The sequence below is a fragment of the Callithrix jacchus genome, chromosome 10 (assembly GCF_049354715.1).
Source record: "Callithrix jacchus isolate 240 chromosome 10, calJac240_pri, whole genome shotgun sequence".
Taxonomy (NCBI): Eukaryota; Metazoa; Chordata; class Mammalia; order Primates; family Cebidae; genus Callithrix; species Callithrix jacchus.
In genome coordinates this window covers 101,668,277-101,691,073 of record NC_133511.1, presented here as the reverse complement: position 1 = coordinate 101,691,073, position 22,797 = coordinate 101,668,277, and the positions used below count along the sequence as shown (strand labels likewise).

At 43.7% G+C, this 22,797-nt stretch overlaps 1 protein-coding gene across 2 annotated transcripts in view; it reads right to left on the bottom strand.

Moving 5' to 3' along the window:
• PRR5L (proline rich 5 like) overlaps nucleotides 1-16,846 on the bottom strand; it is a 168,042-nt gene extending 151,196 nt beyond the window's left edge. The window contains exons 1-3 of one of the 2 annotated variants that reach the window (XM_035262376.3): nucleotides 16,717-16,846; nucleotides 13,304-13,492; nucleotides 6,710-6,844 (exon numbers count right to left, since the gene is read on the bottom strand). The gene's annotated coding sequence lies outside the window, so the exon portion shown is untranslated. The remainder of the gene's footprint in view (nucleotides 1-6,709; nucleotides 6,845-13,303; nucleotides 13,493-16,716) is intronic. The other variant, XM_035262377.3, reaches the window with a different exon arrangement.
• Nucleotides 16,847-22,797: the final 5,951 nt, after the last annotated feature.

Genomic DNA, 22,797 nt, shown 5'->3' with positions numbered 1-22,797 from the left:
CAAAAACAAAACTTTGATCTACCAAACATTTAAAAAACTTGAAACACACATAACTCTTTGAGCCTTGAATATTGGTGTAGCTTAAAACTTCCTTCTCAAGGCAGGATAAAACATGTAATAATATAAAGGTTAGGAAATCCCCAGTAGCATGGCTGATACCTGCTTTTTTCTTACCCAAACCCAGATTAAATCATCAAGAAGGAAACTTTAAGTACATTTATTGACCAAGGTGTAATCTAGGTCCCTCACTTCTTTCTGTGAGACAGAAGACTGAGAACTAACAATTTGGTGCTGTTGAAGGTGGCGGGTGGGGGGTTCTATTAGAAGAACTATTAACTTTTAGAGTTGTTTTTACAATGGCATTAAGCCATTTACTTTGCAATTACACAGGGAATAAACATTGGTAGGATGTTCTGTGAACACAGCTGCACACCGACATCTGGCATTGACTCTGGAATCCTAGAGGATACATCTGCCAGTAAAGCAGCTCCTCCGGAGACCCCCACACTCAGTCTTTAGAAGCTGGAATGGAAATGCAGCTGCTGTGTCACACAGCAAAGTCAGAAAGGGGCAGGTTGCCCTGCCCAGACTCAGGTACCATAGACTTGGTTCTATCTCAAGCAGAAGAGTCAGGGTCTGTGCTCCTCTCCACAAAGATAACTCAAACTCATAAAAACAAACACTAAAAGCTAGTGAGCAACTATAATGGGCCACACACTGTGCTGTGCACTCTGTATATTACACTTCGTAATAGTGAGGTGGGTAATAGCAGTATTTCTGTTTTACAAGAGAAAACAGGCTCAGAGAGGATGAAATAGGTGCCTAAGCCCACGTATTTAGCAAGTGACAGAGCCAGGACTTGAACCTTCGTTTATTCTGATGCAGGAGACCATGCTCTTATCTGTCACCCTACACTGCCTTTTGAGTGAGTGGTAATGAACAGCTGGTCCAACAGATCATACAACACTCTGGCTGCCTCGGCCTTTAGCTGACATACTTCCAAGCACCTACTTGCTGAGTGAAATGTAGAGAGCACAGCAGTGCTGCGTTTTGCAGATGGAGATGGTAATCTCTACCTTCAGAGTACACAACTCCTGTTCTCCCATTTGTACATTCCCATGTTTTCTTCCCCGCTTTTTTCCCCTTTCCCGAAGTCATGGTAAGAGATACTCAGATACACTCTGAGGGTTTATCTTAGTCTTTCTCTAGATGTCTAGGTATATACAGGCAATATATTTATGTGCTTCTCAAAAAATGGCATTCAGTAAAAATTCTCCCTTCCACCCAGGCCCCCATCTACTCTGTTCCTATTCCCAAGCCCTATCCATTAGTATTTTCTTGCAATTCTTTCCAAATTTTATGTATGTACAAGACACTACAAGTATATTATCTCCTCTCACTCCTCCCCATTTTATTGGCACTTTTTTATGTGAATATTCAAGGGAGGGGAGCATCTTCATTCTCTTTTATAGCTGCATAGAGTTATATTTTATGGATATACCATAATGCATTAATATTTAATCTTTCCCGTATTAACAAACATTCAGATGGTCTCCAAGTTCTGTAATTCATAAGTTAATACTTGGAACTTCTTGAATCTATACCTCAATTATCTAGAGCTCAGAGAGGAGAAAGATGAAGAGACATCCAAAATTCCAACATTTTCCAACACTGAAAGCTCTCCGAGCAAAAAAGCAAAACACATTCAGCAAAAGCCCCTGTGTGAAAATATCTTACTATGTCAGGAGAGACTGCCATAGCTACATTTTTCCAAAGATCCCATTACTCCTCAGCCCAGAAAAAAAATATAAAAGTGACATCTTGAACTAGGTAACCCATACGTAGAGCATTAGTGCTTAATGTCTTTGAGTTTTAATAAAAGTAATAAACCTTCCCAATTTTTTTACTGTAACTTCAGATGGTTTGTTAAGGTAATATAAAATTCAACCCAGTGTAGCCTACCAACTCAAGAGAAGGCCAAGCAGGGAGGCCTTTGGTTCTCTGGCTGGGACCATTAGACGCCAAGCAGTAGTCCTCACCACCAAGATACTTGCTCCCCCAGTTCTGCCCCATCCAAGCCAGAGATGCTTGCCTGAAGTTGTGAAAATGTTGTGTTGGCACTAGATATGTCACCAAGAGGTGGTATGTATTTCTTCTTCTACCTCTTTAACGTTTTTACTAAAAACTGCTATGCCAAGCAGCCACAACTTAGAAGGGGACTGGCACTGAACAAAATGAGAATTAAGAAACTTCGAATATCCTTGACATCCTTTCCTTCCCTAAACTCAATTGCTGCATTCTCAAAGCTCTTCCTCCCTCCCATTCTCCCTATAATTGATGCTATGGGGTGCATTGTGCTCATGCACACTCAAGGCCAGAAAAGTCAAGTTTGATGTTCCCAAGAACATTCTTAACCAGTGACTAAGGAAGTTGCTGTATAAATACTGCAAGTCCTCGTTCTCTTGGGTGGGAGAACTCTGGGGTGCGTGTTCCATGCTGGTTCTGGGAGTTCCCTGGTAGGATTTAGCTTCAGTCACCCACATGGGTAATTTTCCTGACAATTTATCTGCTACTGGCTACTTGCCCACCTAACTTCCTTTCCTGTGTAACAGTGTTTTCCTCACCTGCCACATAAATTGCTTGCATTTGTATCCTTGTCTCAGGGTCTGCTCCTGAGTGAATTCAAACTAAGAGGCTCTACTTCGCCCCCACTGAATGCTCTCTGGGTGGACTCTTACAGGCTCAGTTTTATCAAGGTATAAACAGCTTCTAAGGATCAGGGAATATTTAAAAGCAGAAATATCATTAAGGCAGTAGTTCTAAAGCAGTGGGCTGGACACAGAGGACTTCTTGACGGGTTTGCTGCCAAGTTTTGATCTAACGGTAAAATCTATTTTTGCAACAATTGATTGTACTCATTGTTATTCACTGTCAGACAGACTTGTGAACTGAGAATACCCTTGGGGACAGAGTAAATTGGGGTACCATTTGTAGCACATATGAGCAAAGAAGCCCAGCATTATGTCAAACCACAAAATGATAATATGTTCTTTTGAGAGGACACGACAGGCTTCCAGGTCAGGATAGTAAATTGTTCTGCTCAAATAGTGACATTGAGTCAAAGAATTGCCACATAACTAATGGGATAATCATGGGTGATATGCAGACACTTGAGACATCATAGAACTGTAGAAGGATTGTGTTGTCATTATGGTGGACTTGTTGAGTATGGTTGAGTCTCTTTATTCCTTTAACCTTAGAAGTGTGCCAAAACATACACACATAATCTTTAATTGTGGCTTTCAGATTACAGCCCGTGAGAGGGATCTGGGAGAAAGAGACGATGAGGAAACCTTTTTGGGGACTTTGAAATCACATACCAGAACCACCATCTACCACCACCACCCACATTTGTAGAGTGCTTGTGCTGTATCAGTTGTTTTCAAATGAGGCTGCAGGGAACTCTAGGGCTCTAAGAAGGAACTCGGGAGGTTTCACCAACAGTAAAAGACTTGGTTCCAAATACAGAATGTTTAAACTGACTGTGAGATTCAGTTCTCAGGTTTACATACCGATTTTGTTTGAAAAAAATCCCATCACTAAATGTACAGTTTGAAAACCATAGATATGCCTGATCATTTTATTCTCATAACTACCCCTAACTTGCAGGTGAGGAGAGTAAAGTTGAGAGAAATTAAATGGCATGCCTGAAGCCACAGACTAGACGTGAGCTAAACTGTGGTACACAGCTATGGTCCAAAACCTCACCATGTCCAGTGCTCTTTCTTCTACATTATACTACATGTGAGTATTGATGATGAAACACATGGTTTAGCAATTTCTTGACCATGGCACTTGCTTTGGTGAGAATCGGTCAGAAAACAGTTTATAGATAGTTCTTAGAATTGAGGCTGCTTCAAGAAATTCACCAAAACATCTCCAAAGCATTCCCTCCCTGAGCCATACTTAACACTTGTTATTCCAGGAGCTGCTTTGATGAGATATTCTCACAGCTGGTCTAATATGCCTACACTGTGCATACACTTTGCTGAATGCCCTCAAATTTCACCTGTGTCAATCTACTATTGCTGCAATACTGCTGCAAAATAAAACCTCTGTGACTGAGGAAGATAAGCCTTTCTTTTTCTCACTTACAGGTGTGTAAGTTGACTAGGGCAATTCTGCCTTAGTTCAGAATTGAAGTCGTAACTGTTCCATGGGACTAATTCTGAGGCACAGAGAGAAATGACAGTGGCTACCCAAGTCATGCTCTTCTCTTGGCTGTCAGAATAGCAGAAGGCCAAGCCAAACAGTGCAAGCATTATTTAGGACCTCTGCTAGAGTCACATCCAATCACATTCCATTGACCAGAACAAGTCAATGCCCAAGCCCAAAGTCAGTGACTCAGGAAGTGTACTGTGTCCCAAGGTGAAAGGGAAGTGAGCGAAGATTTTCTGAACAATACCTCAATCTATCACATCAGCTAAAAATGTGATTCCCAGGAAGGGAGGTCAAGCAGGTCTTTCCAAAGTCCTCTAAATTTAAAATGCAGTACTATTAATCAGGTTAGTCCTATAAGCTGCCAGGAGACCACCTCGAAGAGAAATGTGTAATGGCACTCTTCCAGGCTAGAGACAGCAAGATAGTAATTATCTAGTAGAGACTGTGGCATTTCAAAAATCAACTACTTTAATTGCAAAAACCTGCTCCAAACCAAACTTTCAAATCCCCTTTCTTAGAGGATGGGACCTGAAAACAGAGAGAAAAAGATGTGGATGACTTATATTCTCCATCCTCAATAATCAATTTCTAGCAATGGAAATCTTGGCAAAGATACAGAACAGCACAGCAGCTAAAAACAGAGACTACTTAGTTTCACAATTGCATGTTTGAGTCTCTACCAATGCTGAACACATTGGATCTTCCTTCCAACTCCACAACATCCTTTTCCCCTCTTTCTTCTTAATAAAATTCCAATTTCTCTCTGGAGACATTCCCCCTCAGGGGACAATGACCCACCTCCAGCACAAACCCCAGGGATAGGCTTAGAGGGAATTTCATTCACTTTGCCAATGATTGGTTCCCAAGTAGGTAATTGATCTAGATTGGGACAATGAGACACACAGTGTGCCTGTGGGAAAAGTTTGCTGGAAGGAAGGGAAAGGGATTTCAAAAACAAAGTTTCCGCACTCCAAGGAGAAAACCCTAGGAAGAAACTGTCCCCGTCTTCTTCCCCTGGACATAGCAAAGGGAACTGTGGGGGATGCTTTTATTTTTTTAAACATTACACATTTACCACATGTTCTTTTTTAGCACTGTGAGAAAATAGACATAAGCAATATGGGAAAAGAAAGAGGAAGTTCACACCTGGTCCCTTTGCCCAAAGAAATCGCTGTGAACACTTGTATTTTTTCAGAATTTTTTTGTTGGTGGCTGCTTTGAGAAGGAAAGGAAAGAGGAAAAACCAGTATCCTCATGCACTGCTTCTGGGGGGCTGCATTGGCTTGGCCTTCTACTATTCTAGATGTCATTGCTAGTGCCCTATTTCTACCCGAGGATGTAAGCGACAGGAAGATGGCAGAGCAGAGAGGTGGAAAGAAGAGGTACCCTGAGGACATTGCTGAGCTGCCGAATCACCAGCCTCCCCTGAATCTTTTATTATCTCATTTAAAAGTGAAATAATCACTTTTAAATGAGATAATAAAAGATCCTTGTTGATGACCTTGACTTGAAGTCGAAGGTGACTTAACAGTATCTACCTCAGCCACTTCCTAGCCGTGTGCCTTTGAGTAAACCTCTTAATTCCCTTAACTCCATTTTTGCGCCAGTACCTCTGTCCTAGAATTGTTGTGAGGAGTGAATGGCAAGACATATGAAGCATTTGCAAACTTGCTGTGTCTAGTAGCTGGTAAGGGGGCATCAGCTCACAGTATGGTTTTTGTTACAGGGCTTTTTGGTGTCTTCTAGCAAGAAAGTACAGGTCTGGGACAAAAAAAGGCAGTTTCTGCACCTCCTTCATGTTTAGGTTTGTCGCCCCCTGGCCATTTCTTCTAGAAATTTACAACAGAAACCATCACAATGGGAAGGGTTCCTGTCTTCTCTAGGGTGTGGCAATAAGGATCTTCTGCAGTCATCACTCCCAAGCCTGTGAGTGGGTAGGAGTCTCAAGGAGAACAGACATGGGGGGTGCTTTTGTTTTTTAAACATTACAAAATTATTACATGTCCTTTTTTAGCGCTATGAGAAAATAGAGATAAGCAACATAGGAAAAGGAAGACAAAGTTCACACCTGATCCCAGCATCCAAAGAAATCGCTGTGAACACTTGTGTATTTCCTTTCAGACTTTTTTGGTGGTGGCTGCTTTGAGAAGGAAAGAAGGAAAACCAGTATCTTCATGCACCACATCTAGGAGGGTGCACTGGTAAAGCCTTTACTAGAAGGCAACTTTGCAAGATTAAAAAATAGTAATAATGCACTTCCCCTTTCACTCAGCCATTCTGCTTCTAGAAATCCAGCCCCTGGAAGTGACAATGGAGGTAGTAGGTACATAGATTCGAAGTGCCAGCACCTTTCTACACACCTTATGTGATTCAGTCAGTCCTCACAGCTTCATTGAAATATAATTCATATATGACTTAGTCCATTAAACTGCTTTAACAAAACACCATAAACTGAATAGCATATAGACAACAGAAATTCATTTCTTACCGTTCTGGAGGCTGGGAAGTCCTAGATCAATGCACGGGCAGATTCGGTGTCTATTGAGGGCCCACTTTCTGGCTTGTAGATGATGCCTTCCTGCTATGTCCTCACAGTGGAAGGGGTGAGGGATCTCTCTCCAGCCTTTTAAGTAATGGAAATAATCACATTCAGGAGGGCCCCACCCTCATGACCTAATCACCTCCCAAACATCATCACATTAGTAATTAGGTTTCAATAGATGAATTTCAGGGGGACATAAACATTCAGACCGTAGAACCATGCAATTCAACCATTTAAAGTATACAATTCAATGGCTTTTAGTATATTCACAGATATGTGCAACTTCAGCACAGCAAATTTTAGAACATTTTTATCACCCCAAAAAAGAAACTTCACACCCATTAACATTTGCTCTCCATTTCCTCCCTTCCAGCCCCTAAAAGCCACTTATCTACTTTCTGTCATTATACATTTGGCTACTCTGGAAATTTCATATAAATGGAATCATGTAATATGTAGCCTCTTATAACTGGCTTGTTGCACTTAGCATAACATTTCAAAGGTCATTCATGTTGGATTCTGTATCAGTACTTCGCATCTTTTTAATGAGAAATAACATTCCTGTGTGTGACTGTGCCACATTTTGTTTATCTCTTCATTAGTTGAACAGTTGGGTTGTTTCCACCTTTTGGCTGTTATGAATAATGCTGCCATGAACATTTCTAAAACAATTTTTGTGGCAACATGTGTGTTTATTTCTCTTGAATATATACCTCTGAGTGGAATTGCTTGGTTAAATTGTAACTCTGTGTTTAACATTTTGAGGGAACTCCCAGACTGTTTACAAAATGATGCAGCTGCATCATTTTAGAGTCTCACCAGCAGTGCGTGAGGGTTCCAATTTCTCCACATCTTCACCCACACTTGTTATCTATTTTTTAAAATTATATGCATGGCCAGTGAGCCTAAAGTGCTGTCTCATCATGGTTTTCATTTGGATTTCCCTGATGGCTAGAGGGAGACTATGATCATTACTGTCAATGCACAGATCAGGAAACTGAGGCGGCGAGAGGGTAATTGATTTATATACCATGACTTATTAAGTGTCCAAAATTGTGTGTGTACAACAGCACATGCAGAAAGAAGTTTGCTACAACACTATTCATGAAAACAAAAACTATGTTTACTAGCAGGGGGTTATTCCTACAGAGAACCACTATGTAACTACCAAAGAACAGGGAAGGACCATTCTGGCTGACATGGAATGAGCTCCAAGACATATTGTTAGTGAAAAAAGCCAGCTGCACAATCATATGTACAGCACAAACCTGTTTATATTAATACATATATGGATTGGAAGGCTCCTCACCAAACTGTTCACAATATCCCCTAAAATGTAAGCTGCAAGACAGCAGGGATTTTTGTCATTTGGCATATGGCAAATGTCTGTATTGCCAACCTTCAAACAGCACATAATAACAGCAGAATCTGTTGTTAAATGAACAATTCCTTGAGAAAGAGGAATGGAAGGCAGGAATATATGCAGACGAACTCATTTTATTCTGAGACCCACGTTCTCTATACATGAATTCAAGTAGTAGTTATATTATTTTTGACACAGAAAAAAATAATGTGGAATTCTTGGGGCCCTTAGCAAGAAAAAGATGAGGTCCCCGGAGAGTTGGTATATAACTGAGGAATGGCCTCAGTCTTTTCTGCAGATGCTGCGAGGACCCTTCTGGGCCACAGTGTCCCTCATTTCAAGTGAATGCAGCTCCCACCCACCTGAGCTCCATCTCTTAGGGCTGAACTAGGGTTGATTCACTGGTGGGGCAGACACAGGTCTGCTCCTGCCCTGCTGGACATCCCATGCTGATCAATAAGCTGCTCTTGCAGTTAACAGGAATCCAATGTTGGGATACTTGCAGTGAATCTTGTTTTCATGCCTGAGAAGATCTTAAAAATCAATAAGCATTAGAGGGACATGACCATGTATTGTTCATTCTATTGTTTTTTCAATATTTTTAAATTTTTCATTCCGCTTAAGCCCTCTGAAGAGGCCCAAGGATCAAGCGCTTCTTGTGAAACACAGACAGGTGCATACGTCACATCATTTAAGGCTAATGGCAGCTGAGTGAGTTGAGAGACAATTATGGAAGGGACCAGGTGCTGTGACTTTACTCTGTTTTGCCAGTCAAGTCAGGATAAAGGAATAATCTACACTTTACAACAGCTGCAGATTATAAAACTCAAACAGTGAAAATGGCAAGTTGCACCAAAAATAAGGATTAGTGGGAGCCAGGACAAGAGATTTGTAGGTTGGATGGACAACAGACTGCTCCTCACAGTTAAAGGGGATGTTATGGATCTGATAATGTCTTCTCGCTTTTTTTTTTTTTTTCTGAGATGGAGTCTCTGTCATCAAGGCTGGAGTACAGTGGCGCCATCTTGGCTCACTGCAACCTCTGCCTCCCAGGTTCAAGCGATTCTCCTGCCTCAGCCTCCTGAGTAGCTGGGATTACAGGCACATACCACCACACCCAGCTAATTTTTGTATTTTTAGTAGAGACAGGGTTTCACCATGTTGGTCAGGCTGGTCTCAAACTCCTGACCTTGTGATCTGCCCACCTAGGCCTCCCAAAGTGCTGGGATTACAGGCGTGAGCCACCACATCTGGCCGTCTTTTTATGAGCAAGATATCTCCACATTCTCTTACTCTATCTCTTTTCTCCTGCCAAGAAGGCACAGAGCCAGGTTTTCAGTGGGGTACGGCATTGTTTTTGACTTCTCCTGACATAACTGTTCAAGCACCAAGTCCTGTGGATTTCACTCCAAAATCAGTTTTCATCGCATTTATTTCTCTCCATCCCCACTGTCATTCTTTCAGCTCAAGTCACCGTCACCCTGAGTCTAGATGTGTGAGGTAGCTTCCTAAGCTGTCTTCCTGCCTCAAGGAAGAGTCCTGCTTCCCCTCCACTTCCTTCTCCACACAGAGAAAGACTAAACTCGAGAGGAAGAGTTGCCTTGCGATTAGGGCAGTGTGGACTTTGGAGCCAGGATGCCTGGGCTCGAATCCTGACTCCTCCGGATATGTGACCTTGAGCTGGTAACCACTCTTCTGTGCTTTGGCTGGCTTGTCTCTAAAATAGAGTTGCTAATTTGTACATACTTGATAAAAGTACAGCAAGGATTAAGCAAACTCATATAGATGAAGTGCTTAAAATGGGGGCTGCCAGATCCTAGCAGCTGCACACACATGAGCCAGCATTTTTCTTCTCTTATTTTTATTTTTATTTTGAGACAGTCTTGCTCTTGTTGCCCAGGCTGGAGTGCAGTGGCGCGATCTCAGGTGACTACAACCTCCACCTCCCAGGTGATTCTCCTGCCTCAGCCTCCTGAGTAGCTTGGATTTCCGGCACCTGCCACCATGCCCAGCTAATTTTTTTTGTATGTTTAGTAAAGATGGGGTTTCACCATGTTGTCCAGGCTGGTCTCGAACTCCTGAGCTCAGGTGATCTGCCTGTCTCAGCCTCCCAAAGTGCTAGGATTACAGGTGTGAGCCAGCACCCGGCTGAGCCAGCATCTTTCTGAAATGAAGCCCCCCTATTTATGCTGTGGTCGGGACAAAGTCCAACATCCCCATATACCTTTAAGACTCTGTAGGACCTGCCTACCTTTCTCTTCCCATCTCTTGGTGACTCTTCTTCACATGTGACACTCGTTAAATGTCTTTTTGTTCCTCTAGCAAGATAAGCCAGCAAGCCTACACCCACGCCGTTCCCTCTGCCTAGTACATTGTCCGCCAAATTCTCCCCCATCCCTGCTTCAAGGATCACTCTTCTCTCAGGTCTTAGATGCTGGTTTCTTTAGAAACATCCCTCGTGCATCCAAGTCTGATTCGGGGCCCTTCTTTGTGTTCCTCTGGCACGCTTACCTCCCATCAATGCACTGCTACGTTGTAGTTTCCAGTTTTTACTACAAAATATTTCACACAGAAAAGCCAAAAGCCAAAAGCATGGTGCAATCATAGTACAGTCAACTCCCATATACTCCCAACAATTGGTAATGTTTTGCCGTATTTGCTCATTCTATCTCTGTGTGTCTCTCCTTCTTTCTCTCTGTATTTCTTTATTTTGTTTCCAGGTAAATTATCGGCATCATGACATTTCACTCCTAAATATTCCAACTTGCATCTCCCCAAAAGAAAAAAAAGGCTGAGGGGGTATTCTCCCACCCAAAACAATGCTCTCATCACACCTTAAAAAATGAATAATTCTCTAGTATCACTGAATGCTTGGTTTATATTCAAATTTTCCCAGTCATTTCCCAGTTTCCTCTTAGGGCCTTCCTGCTCCATTGCGTTTGAATTGCTCCTCCACTGGGCTAAGGGCTCTGTGAGAAATGGAAGGGGTCCTCTCTGCTCTCCTCTCCCAGCACACAGATCAGGGCAGCCCTTCCATATGTGTTTGTTGAAAGAAAGAACAACCCCCTGACCCGCCATGCCCCACTTCCTCCAGCTGGGAAGGATCCTTGGCCCCCTACACACACACTGACCTTGGTAATGAAATAGCACCCCTTCTGTGGTTCAAGTCAGAAACCTGAGAGGCATTCTAGACCAACCCCTCCCTCAGGTGGCTGCAACTCTCTCCAGCTTAACCCCTCCCCACTCCCATAATCTCAGCCAGGGCTTCGGTTCTGCCCTTCATCTTCCCTCACCCATCCCCCTGAGCCTTGACGCCCCTGATGCTCAAGTGCGTCCCCATCCTGCCTCAGATTTCCCTCTAAAAGGCAAACCCACTATGGTCATAACTGTGTTTCAAACCCTTCTATCTTCCTCCCAGGGCCCAACCTGCCTACCAAGTTCCAATCTGGCAGCTCCTCCACCTCCTTCCTTCTCTCTTCTGACTCCTGCCCTCCCTTGATCCCTGGCCCATGCTCGAGTAGTTCATCCATAGGTCTCCCAGCACACCATGCTTTTCCATATCTCTGCGCCCTCTCCCTCAACCACCTGCTTCCAGCGCTTTACCTTCCTCTGAAAGCTGGAGAGGAACTCAGACATCATTTTTCCCAGGGCCCATTCAATGACCTGCCCTTTCCTGGAGGGGAGCCCACAAAAGCCTTGGGCACAATAAATGTTTGTTAAATAATTGCTGAGTGGGTGAACAGAAATATCGTCCTCCCCTTCCTCCCTGGACGGAGGCAGCTGCAGCTCTAGCCCATCCCAGGCCTTTGCCCTGGGCCCCAACGTTAGCCCAGCCCAGCCCAGCTCTGCACTGCTGCCAAATGAACCTGACACAGCCTTGGCAGGCAGCCTCTGAACCACTGCCAGGCCCATTTGTAGCCTTCCCTCTTCTAAGGATGAATGGGCAACAACGGGCTTGGGCTTTTTTAATTTGTAAAGAAAATAATTAAAAATCTAATCAAAAAAGAGGGATAAAAAAGAAAGAGCTTTATATTTGGAAGTCCTCTTTAGGTAAAGTATCTCCCGGGAGATAGAAGGTGCGATGATATGGCCCCTTCTGCTTTGAATAAAATTCTCAGAATGCAATATTGCTGATATAGTTTGGATGTGGGTCTCCTCCAAATCTCATGTTGAAATATGACTGCCAGTGTTGGAGGTAGGGTCTAGCGGGAGGCGTTTGGGTCACTGGGGCAGATCCTTCATCAATGACTTGATGCTGCCCTGGTGATATTGGAGTGGGTTCTCACTCCGCAAGTTCAAAGGAGAGATGGTTGTTTAAAAAGATCCTGGCACTCTCTTGCTCCCTCTCTCACCACGTGACTTGCCTGCTCCCCACTCACCTTCCACCATGAGTAAAAGCTCCCTGAGGCCTCACCAAAAGCTGAGCAGATGCAAGTGCCATGCTTGTACAGCCTGCAGAACTATAAGCCAAATAAACCACTTTTCTTTATAAATCACCCAGTCTCAGGTATTCCTTGACCGCAACACAAAACAGACTAACAGAACTGCCTTTATGCATTTCTACCAAAAAAAGACATTTCACTTGTACTTTGTTACTTTGCTGATTAAATTACACTGGGGTAGGGATGGGGGACTTTCAAGCAGTCAAAGAATTCTGCTGGGTACATGCGCTCAACTCACACCATAACTAAGAAGGCTCCTGAGACACCTGTCACCCCTGTCACCAGCCCCTGTGTCACAAGTGGTGCAAGCAGAGATGAAGTTTTTTTTTTACCTTTATAGTTTTCTGCTAAGAAGAAATGTCCTATTCGCACAGACCAAACTCTAGCAGGTAAAAGCTCTAAGAAGCCTGGATGGTGAAGGTCCAGAGAAGTATATCATGAAATAGGTTGAGGCTTGAATCTCTACTCCCCTCCCTGCACTAGCTGAATAATTTCTTTTGGATGAATTTGTTAACCTTCCTGAGCTCCAGATTTCTCTTCCACATCTAGAAGAACTCCTAGGGGTCTTTATGGAAACTAACTGAGATGTTGCTTGTGTAGTGGGATGTAAAAATGACTTTGGTCTCAGTTTGGGTAATGCCAAGGAAAAAAGACATGTTTCAAAGTGAGCTGTGACTCTGTTGCCATCATGCAGGGTTGACAGAAGAAGTGGCATGAAGCAGGTTTCCCTCTTACCTGACCACCTCCAGCCCACGAAGAAGGCTGGATGAGGAGAGCAGTTGGTGGAGTAGAGAAGGAATTTTGAAGACAGCGATAGGTGCACACCAAGTCCCAATTGCCCGCTATCCACCCTCCAGGAGTGGCCTCCAAGATGCTGTGTCCCTGGAGGTTGACTGTCACTGAGGGCTGATGGCTGAATCATGTCTGAGAATCCCAAAATACAAGAGAGACGGAGTGGTCAGCTGGGAGTGAGGAGAAAGTGGTCGCTTTGGATTTTCTGGGAAAATGGAACCTGAGTATTTTCTGCAAGCCAGAGATATACCATGGCCAACCTGTGGGATGTGTAGGTCCTTCTGACAAGAACCACCAGGAAGGATGAAAATTCATCTTCAGAAAAAAGTTGACAGCACCTGTTGTGGCCTGAACTATCCTCCCAAAATTTCTATGATGAAGCCCTAACCCCCAGGACCTCAAAATGTGACTGTATTTGGAAGAAAGACCTTTTAAAAAATGTGATTAGGTTAAAGGCCTACCTTAGGGTAGGCCTTAATCCACTCTGACTGGTGTCCTTATGAGAAGAGGCCATTTGGACACACAGAGAGACACCAGGATGCACACACAGAGGAAAGACCATGTGAGAACACGGTGAGAATGTAGCCATCCAGCAAGCCAAGGACAGAGACCTCCCGAGAAAACAAACCTGCCAACACCTTGATCTGGACTTTTAGCCTCCAGAACTGTGAGAAAATTCAGTTCTGTTGTTTAAGCCAGGGGTCCCCAACTCTCAAGCCATGGACCAGTACTGGTCTGTGGCCTGTTAGGAACCAGGCCACACAGCAGGGAGAGAGAGAGAGAGCAAAGCTTCATCCATATGTACAGCTGCTCCCAACCATTCACATTACCGCCTGAGCTCCGCCTCCTGTCAGACCAGCAGCAGCATTAGATTCTCATCAGAGTGTGAATCCTATCATGAACTGCGCATGAGAGGGATCCAGGTTGCACGCTCCTTATGAGAATCTAATGCCTGATGATCTGTCACTGTCTCCCATCACCCCCATATGAGACCACCTAGTTGCAGGAAAACAAGCTCAGGACTCCCATCGATTCTACACTATGGTGAGTTGTATAATTATTTCATTATATATTACAATGTAATAATAACAGAAATAAGGCTGGGCATGGTGGCTCACATTTGTAATCTCAACACTTTGGGAGACTGAGGCAGGCAGATCACAAAGTCAAGAGTTCAAGACCAGCCTGGCTAACATGGTGAAACCCCATCTCTACTAAAAACACAAAAATTTGCCCAGCGTGGTGGTGCGCGCCTATAATTCCAGCTACTTGAGAGGCTGAGGCAGGAGAATCACTTCAACCCAGAAGGCAGAGGTTGCAGTGAGCCAACACTGTGCCATTGCACTCCAGCCTGGGCAACAGGAGAGAGACTCCATCTCAAAACATTATAATAATAATAGAAATAAGGCAAACAATAAATGTAATGCATGTGAACCATCCTGAAACCATCCCCACCTTGTCTGTGGAAAAAAGTTTCTTCCACAAAACCAGTCTCTGGTACCAAAAAAACTGGGGACTGCTGGTTTAAGCCACCCAGTCTGTGATACTTTGTCATGGCTGCCCCAGCAAAAAAAATCTGGCACTGCTTATACGCTTGGGAACTAAGGAAGGAGTCTTAGTATGCAACCAGCTTCAAGGGACCAGCAACTCAGAATCCCCAAAGATGGGAAATAATGGTACTCTCTGAAGTATCCACAAGATTGTGCCAAGAGAGAAAGGACTGGGTTTACACACCCACCAGGACCTACCATTGAAATGCGTTAATGTGGCAAGCATTAACCAAGTAAGGACCTCCGGCTCCTTTCCTGCCTCCTGACTTCTCCCCTTCCCCTGCCAGGAGTCAGAATCCTCAGTGAGCCAGAGGAGGGAAGGATGGAAGCTTAAGGTGGGAAGTGAGAAGTCAACTGCAGATCCCCTTTCCCAGCTGCAGGCCTTCCTGAAGGAGGGAGAGAAGTCTCCATTGGGAACTAAATTCGAAGGTCTGGCTGATTCCCTGGGACTGGACATCCCAATTGCTGGATGAGGCTGTGCTGGAACTAAAAGTGACTTAAGAAGTTTTGATTCCTGAAGTGGGGCCAGAAGAGTTGTGGATCTGCCTTAATTTTCATCCCAGGGCAAGGGAAGAGTGAGGACTCACAGAAAAAAAAAATTAGGGACAACAAAAGGCAAAAGTAAGCTTGCTTCCATAATATTCCCTGTGAGGCCTGTGTATTTAACATATGTTCTCCTACACATGAGGCAACTTAGCTGGTCTCTGGCCAAGAAAGAGTTATCACTCATTGAGCAATTCTTATCCTTTCAAATTCCTTCACTGTCATCATTGAGCTTTCCATCTTCTTTATGCAAGACAAAAGCTGACACCAATAGAAAAATCATTTAAAACAAACAAAAAACATTCCTTGAGCTGTCGACTTGGGTGCAGATGTTGTATGAACCCAGAGACTGAAATCACCCTCTATACCCCATGACCTAGAGAAGCATACTAACTCCAGACCAGCAGGGCTGGGCAGGCCTAATATTCCCATAATACTTCAGAGAAAACTGAGTTCAAATCCAGGCTCTGCTATTTAACGACCGTGTTACCCTGGGTGAATGACTTAAATTCTCTGTACTTCGATTTCCTCACCCATAAAATAGAGACCATAAAGTATCCATCCGATAGGGGTATTATGTGGAATAGTGGAGGAAATAGATGCAAAACACTTAGAACACTGCCTGGCACAGGGCAAAGGACTCAATACATATAGCTATCATTACACATCATTGTCCCTCAAAGTGAAATCTTGTAATGACCTCAGTTTGTTAGCACGGTGTTGTAAAAAAGTGCTTTATAAGGGGAATAATAATGGAAAGTGCAGATTCTAGAACCAGACTGCCTGGGTTTGAATGAACCAAGAATCTGAGGCACGTTGTGGAAGTGTTTGCTATCATTGCTATTCATACAGTGAGATACATACAGTAATATGTATACATATGCAACACACAGAGTAAGAGCTTAGTACTAGCAGCTAGTATTAAGGGAACAGTCACCTCAATAAATCTACATGGGCCGTGAAGATCCTGGTCACCCAGAGATATCAGAGGTATTGAAAAGGGCCAGACAGGCAGAGGGTATTTTCCTAATCTGGAGGCTGCTGAACTTGACCTCTGTTGCTTTTCATTATTTATTCAACAGCAGATGGTGGCTCTCCAGAAAATAGGATGTCTTGAAGCCAGAAACCCATCCTCCTTGGGCTAGAAACTCAGTCATTCCCTGCAACCTCACCCCCTAGCCCCAAGCTTGCAGGAAAACAAGCTCAGGACTCCCATTGATTCTACACTATGGTGAGTTGTGTAATTATTTCTCTCTGTGTTACCTGGTCTGGTTTCTTCTTCCAGGGCAGGTCCCAGCTTGCTGGAGAGAGGTGAAACATCATGGCCTTTCCCACCTTCCAAGAAGGGGATGTTCCCGTGGGTCCAGAGCTCTCTAGGCCTGGCTTGCTACTCACTGACCTGGGGCCTGAAGGCTGTCAGAGAAGCAGGCAGAAAATATGAGAGACTGATACCCCCTGCAGGAAATCATCGTTTAGCTGATTCCAGAACTAAAAAACAAGTGCAACGTTGGAGAAAGGAGGGTAACGTGTCTTTCAAGGGCATTGTTACAGCCACTGCTCTGTGTGGTGGGGAAACAAAGCAGGCCTGTGTGTGTGAGGACAATGCTGTTGTGTTACTAGTCGCTTCTGTGTTACTCCTGGGGACAGCAGGATGAGAAACGAGGCCACAGTGTCTTCTCTGGTGGACTTCACTCATCATAGTAGCCAGGCCAATCAGAGCTGGGAGAGGAGCTTTGGACATTCAGCTTATGACATTAGGTAACAGGGTTCAGGGGACATGCTTTCAGGTGTGACCACTTGCCTATGTGGTAGTCTTCTATACATGACAGATCACAAATGCCCCTTCCTCTTCTCTTACTTGCTTTCAGAAACTTACCACAAGCTAGAGCTGAAAAGAATGAGACATATCACTTCTCCAAACACATATGTCATCTACTTCAACTCCTAACTTCTGTGATGGGACATCTGGCCGGGGCTAATCCCCAGCCAAGCAGCACATTAGCAGCAGCGGGCAAGACTAGATGAATCTACAAGGCTGCACCCACTGAACCCCCATAATGAACCAGACACTAGGCCAGAAGCAAGCTGGCAAAATGACCTCATTTGCTCCTGCCTTCGAATGCGGGCTCTGCAACTATTACCCATGGTGTTTTCTCTGGGTGTTAGCTTTCCCATCTGTAAACTGGGATTATGATTGGGCTCCTGTGAGGATTAAATGAATTAATATATATGCAAAACTCTTGTAACAGTGGCTGGCCCATAAAAGTGATCAAGAACCGTAAATCACAAATTTGATGCCCACATTACACCTGAAACTTGCTTGGACTCATGAGGAGATGGTGTGGGGGTGGCTGGAAAACCAGGATCCCAAGTGTCTGTATTTAGCCCTGCTTCCAACTACTATGGTCTAAGTTCACCCGGTTAGGTCCCTGAAGGAATTGGGCTCTAATAAATATTCTCAAGTATGAGGCAGGTGACAAATGTTTGGAGAGGGCCACTGTGATGCAACAGTGTGTGGTGGGAACTGTGGGATTTGGAAAGCTCATACCAGTCTTCAGGGGCAGCCAGGGCTCAGCCCCAGCCAACTGCTGCAATGCAGAAAGATGGAAACAGCATGGCTGGGCCTGCCAATGTCTAAAGAAAAACCAGAAGGCTGGATTTCTTTTTTTGAGATGGAGTCTCACTCTGTCACCAGGCTGGAGTGCAGTGGCACGATCTTGGCTCACTGCAACCTCCGACCCTCTGGTTCAAGCGATTCTGCTGCTTCACCCTCCCAAGTAGCTGGGATTACAGGCATCCACCAACACGCCCAGCTAATTTTTGTATTTTTAGTAGACATGGGGTTTCACCACATTGGCTACGATGGTCTCAATCTCCTGACCTTGTGATCCACCCGCCTTGGCCTCCCAAAATGTTGGGATTACAGGTGTGAGCCACCATGCCTGGCCGAGCCTGGATTTTTATGTCAAGTTTTCCAATTTTGAAACACTGGACCAAACACAACCTTGTTGGTGTAAAGTGAGCCCTAAACCATGCAGTTGTAATGCCCAAGCATTTCCAAGCCAGTGCAAGCCGGCTGACACTCAGAGCTTTTGTCCCCAACTTGCACTATGCTCTGAGTGTATGTGTATCCCATAAATGCATATGTTGAAATCTTCACCTCCAAGGTGATGTTACTGGGAGGTGGGATCTATGGGAAGTAATTAGGTCCTGAGTGTGGAGCCCTCATGAAGGGGATTAGTGCCCTTATAAAAGAGGCCCAAGAGAGCTCCCTCATTCACTGCCACCATTTGAGGACACAGTGAGAAGACACCATTTATGAACCAGGGAACTGCCTTCATCAAACATAGAATCTGGCAGTGTCTTGGTCTTGGACTTCCCAGCCTCCAGAACTATAAGCAGTACACTTCTGTTGTTAATAAGCCACCCAGTTCATAGTGTTTTGCTATCGCCCATAGGGACTAAGACGCCTGGTGAACTAATCAGGCCACTCCAAAGCTGCTCCTTGACATACAGCAGGGGGCATAAAGCCAAAAAGACTGATCAGCCCTTTCCCCCTGCAACTCACCCTCATCTCTGGACTGAGACGAGGGTGAGGAAAAGGAAACTAGAGAAATAACGGGAGAGTGGCAAGGGCTCTCCTTAAAGAACTACAGGACCCTGGACCTACTCCACCTCCTGCAGGCATTCCTCTGATAAAGAAGGCAGCCAGGACTTAGTAGTGAAACCAAAGGGGAGAAAAGAGGTTTATTTAAGCTTCCATAACCTTCATCAGTTATCTCAAATGAACAAAAGTAGTGTAAGTGACAAAATGTGTTTGCTGTGCAGCAATTTCAAAACAAGACTGCTCACAATGAGATACCACTTCATACCCGTTAAGATGGCTAAAATCAAAAAGACAGAGCAAGTGACGAAATGTGTTTGCTATGCCAATGCAACTTCAAAACAAACTGGCTTACAAGGAGATATTACTTCATACCCACTAGGATCGCTATAGTCAACAAGAGCCAGATGCGGTGGCTCCCATCTGTAATCCCGGCTACTCAGAAGGCTGAGGCAGGAGGATCGTTTGAGGCCAGGAGTTTGAGACCAGCCTGAGCAACATAGCAAACGTGTTTGAGAAACAAAATATATTTTTTGTCTGTAAAAAAATAAAATCGAATTAGCTGGGTATGGTTCACATACTTGTAGTCCAACCTACTCAGAAGGCTGAAGTGGGAGGATCAACTGAGTATAGGAGTTTGAGGCTACAGTGAGCCACGATTATGCCACTGTACTCCAGACTGGGTAAAAAAGCAGAGACCCCCATCTCCTAAAAAATAAATGTTGGTGCAGATGTGGAGAAATTGAAATCCTTAGACATTGCTGTTGGGACTGTAAAATGGTGCAGTCACTTTGGAAAATGGTCTTGTACTTCCTCCAAAGGTTAAACGCAGAGTAATCATATGGCCCAGAAACTCCACTATTCCACTCTTCGGTACACACTCCAAGAGAAATGGAATATATGTCCACACAAAAACTGTACGTGATTGCTCATGGCAACATTACTCACAACAGCTAAAAAGTAAAAACAATCCAAATGTCTATCAACTAATGAATGAACCAAAATACTGCATATCTATACAAAAAGTATTCAGCAAAAAGGAATGAAGTACCGATACATGCTACAACATGAATGAACCTTGAAAAATTTCCTCCTTTTATGCTAAGTACAAAAGGAGGAAACCAGTACAAAAGACCACATATCATATGATCCAATGTATAGGAAATGGTCCAGAAGGCAAATCCACAGAGACAGAAGGTAGATTAGTGATTGCCTAGGGCTGGGTGTGATGGTGAGAACTGGGGGCAGAAGCAGGTGTTGATAGCTAAAGGATATGCTGTTTCTTTTGGGGATGATGAACATGTTCTAACATTGACTGTGGTGATAGTTGGACAACTCTGTGAGTATACTAAAATCCACTGAATTGCACACTTGAAATGGATAAATTGTATAGTATGTGAATGTTAATTCTATCTCAATAAAGCTATTACCAAAAAAAAAAAAAACCCTCAGTACTAAGACCGCTGCCTTTAATCATTTTTCTGTTAATAAATTCTGTGTCCATATTCCTCTCTCCATATCTGCCCCACTGGAGAAATCAGGGCAAGTGTTCCAAAACGCTGGTTTCACTCAAGGCTCAGGGCTCAAACTCGGGTGACTAACTGGCCTGGTTTGCCAGAACCATCCCAGCGCTAGTCCTGAAAATCCTATATCCCGGGAAAGCCCTCATCCCTGGGAAAACTGGGATGGTTGGTCCCCCTCGTGCAAACCTTTGCCCACAACACAGGTAAATTCTGCCCTTTGGTGTTGCCAATGGCTAGAATATCAGCAATCCCTCCCCTTTTGGGGTATAAATCATCCTTGAGCTCCCCCTAATGGACAAAATGTATTTTTATTATTGTTGTTCCCATTTTACCGATGATGAAACTGAGGTTCCAAGAGGGGAACTAATTTGCTAACAGTACACAAGAGTTGGAAACTGAATCTAGGTCTTTTTCCAAAGCCCAAGGTAGCCCTTCCACTCATTAGATTGCCTCTCACCACCACCAGGTTGATTGTCCAGGAACACTCTTAGATGGTTCTTGCTGCTTGAGGAAGGGAGTCAGACATGCAAAGAGAAGAAACATGAATTTGCAGCTGCAGGACAAGGAGACCTGTACAGCTTAATGGTTAACAGTGCAGAATCTGGAGCCAGACTGCCTATATTTGAATCTAGGCTTTGCCACTACTTAGCTGTGTGACCTCAGACCAGTTACTTTAACTGACTATGTCTGTTTCTCCATATGTAAAATGGAAATAATAATACAGTGTGTGTGCTTATATATGTATATGTATGTACATGTCTGTGTATATGTGTTTGTGTATCATATACACATATCATAGGATAACAATAGGAAGTACCTAAATCATTAAGTATGAGAGGCTTAGAACAGAGCTGGGCACATAACAAGTTTATTAAATAAATGAAAGTCAGCACTGATTCTTATACTCAGAATTGGAAAGAAATTAGATTTGGCCTAATCAAAACCAGGCAATGGAACCACATCATAGAAATGAACTCTGACATTCTGTTCAGAGTTCTGTTCCCACCTATGAAAATATTTATGGTTAGAAAGGATATCAGAGGTCAAAGATCAACTCAATGAAATAAAACGAGGAGGCAAGATTAGAGAAAAAAGTGCAAAAAGGAATGAACAAGTCTCCAAGAAATGTGGGACTATGTGAAGAGACCTAACCTACGTTTGATAGTTGTACCTGAATGTGACGAAGAGAATGAATCCAAGCTGGAAAATACTCTTCAGGATAATATCCAGGAAAACTTCCCCAAACTAGCAAGGCAGGCCAATATTCAAGTCCAGGAAATACAGAGAACACCACAAAGATATTCCGCAAGAATAGCAACCCCAAGGCATATAATCATCAGATTCACCAGGGTTGAAATGAAGGAGAAAATGCTAACGGTAGCCAGAGAGAAAGGTCAGGTCACCCACAAAGGGAAGCCAATCAGACTCACAGCAGATCTCTTGGCAGAAACCCTACAAGCCAGAAGAGAGTGGGGGCCAATATTCAACATCCTTAAAGAAAAGAACTTTCAACCCAGAATTTCATATCCAGCCAAACTAAGCTTCATAAGTGAAGGAAAAATAAAATCCTTTGCGAACAAGCAAGTACTCAGAGATTTTGTCACCACCAAGCCTGCTTTACAAGAGCTCCTGAAAGAGGCACTATACATAGAAAGGAACAACCAGTACCAGCCACTCCAAAAACACACCAAATGGTAAAGAGCATCAACAAAATGAAGAATCTGCATCAACTAATGGGCAAAACAGCCAGCTAGCATCAAAATGGCAGTATCAAATTCACACATAACAATATTAACCCTAAATATAAATGGGCTAAATGCACCAATCAAAAGACACAGACTGGCAAATTGGATAAAAAGCCAAAACCCATCAGTGTGCTGTATCCAGGTAACCCATCTCACATGCAAGGATACACAAAGGCTCAAAATAAAGGGATGGAGGAAGATTTACCAAGCAAATGGAGAGCAAAAAAAAAGCAGGAGTTGCAATTCTCATCTCTGATAAAATAGACTTTAAAGCAACAAAGATCAAAGGAGACAAAGAAGGCCATTACATAATGGTAAAAGGATTGATACAACAAGAAGAGCTAATGATCCTAAACATATATGGACCCAATGCAGGAGCACCCAGATACATAAGGCAAGTTCTTAATGACTTACAGAGACTTAGACTCCCACACAATAATAGTGGGAGACTTTAACACTCCACTGTCAATAT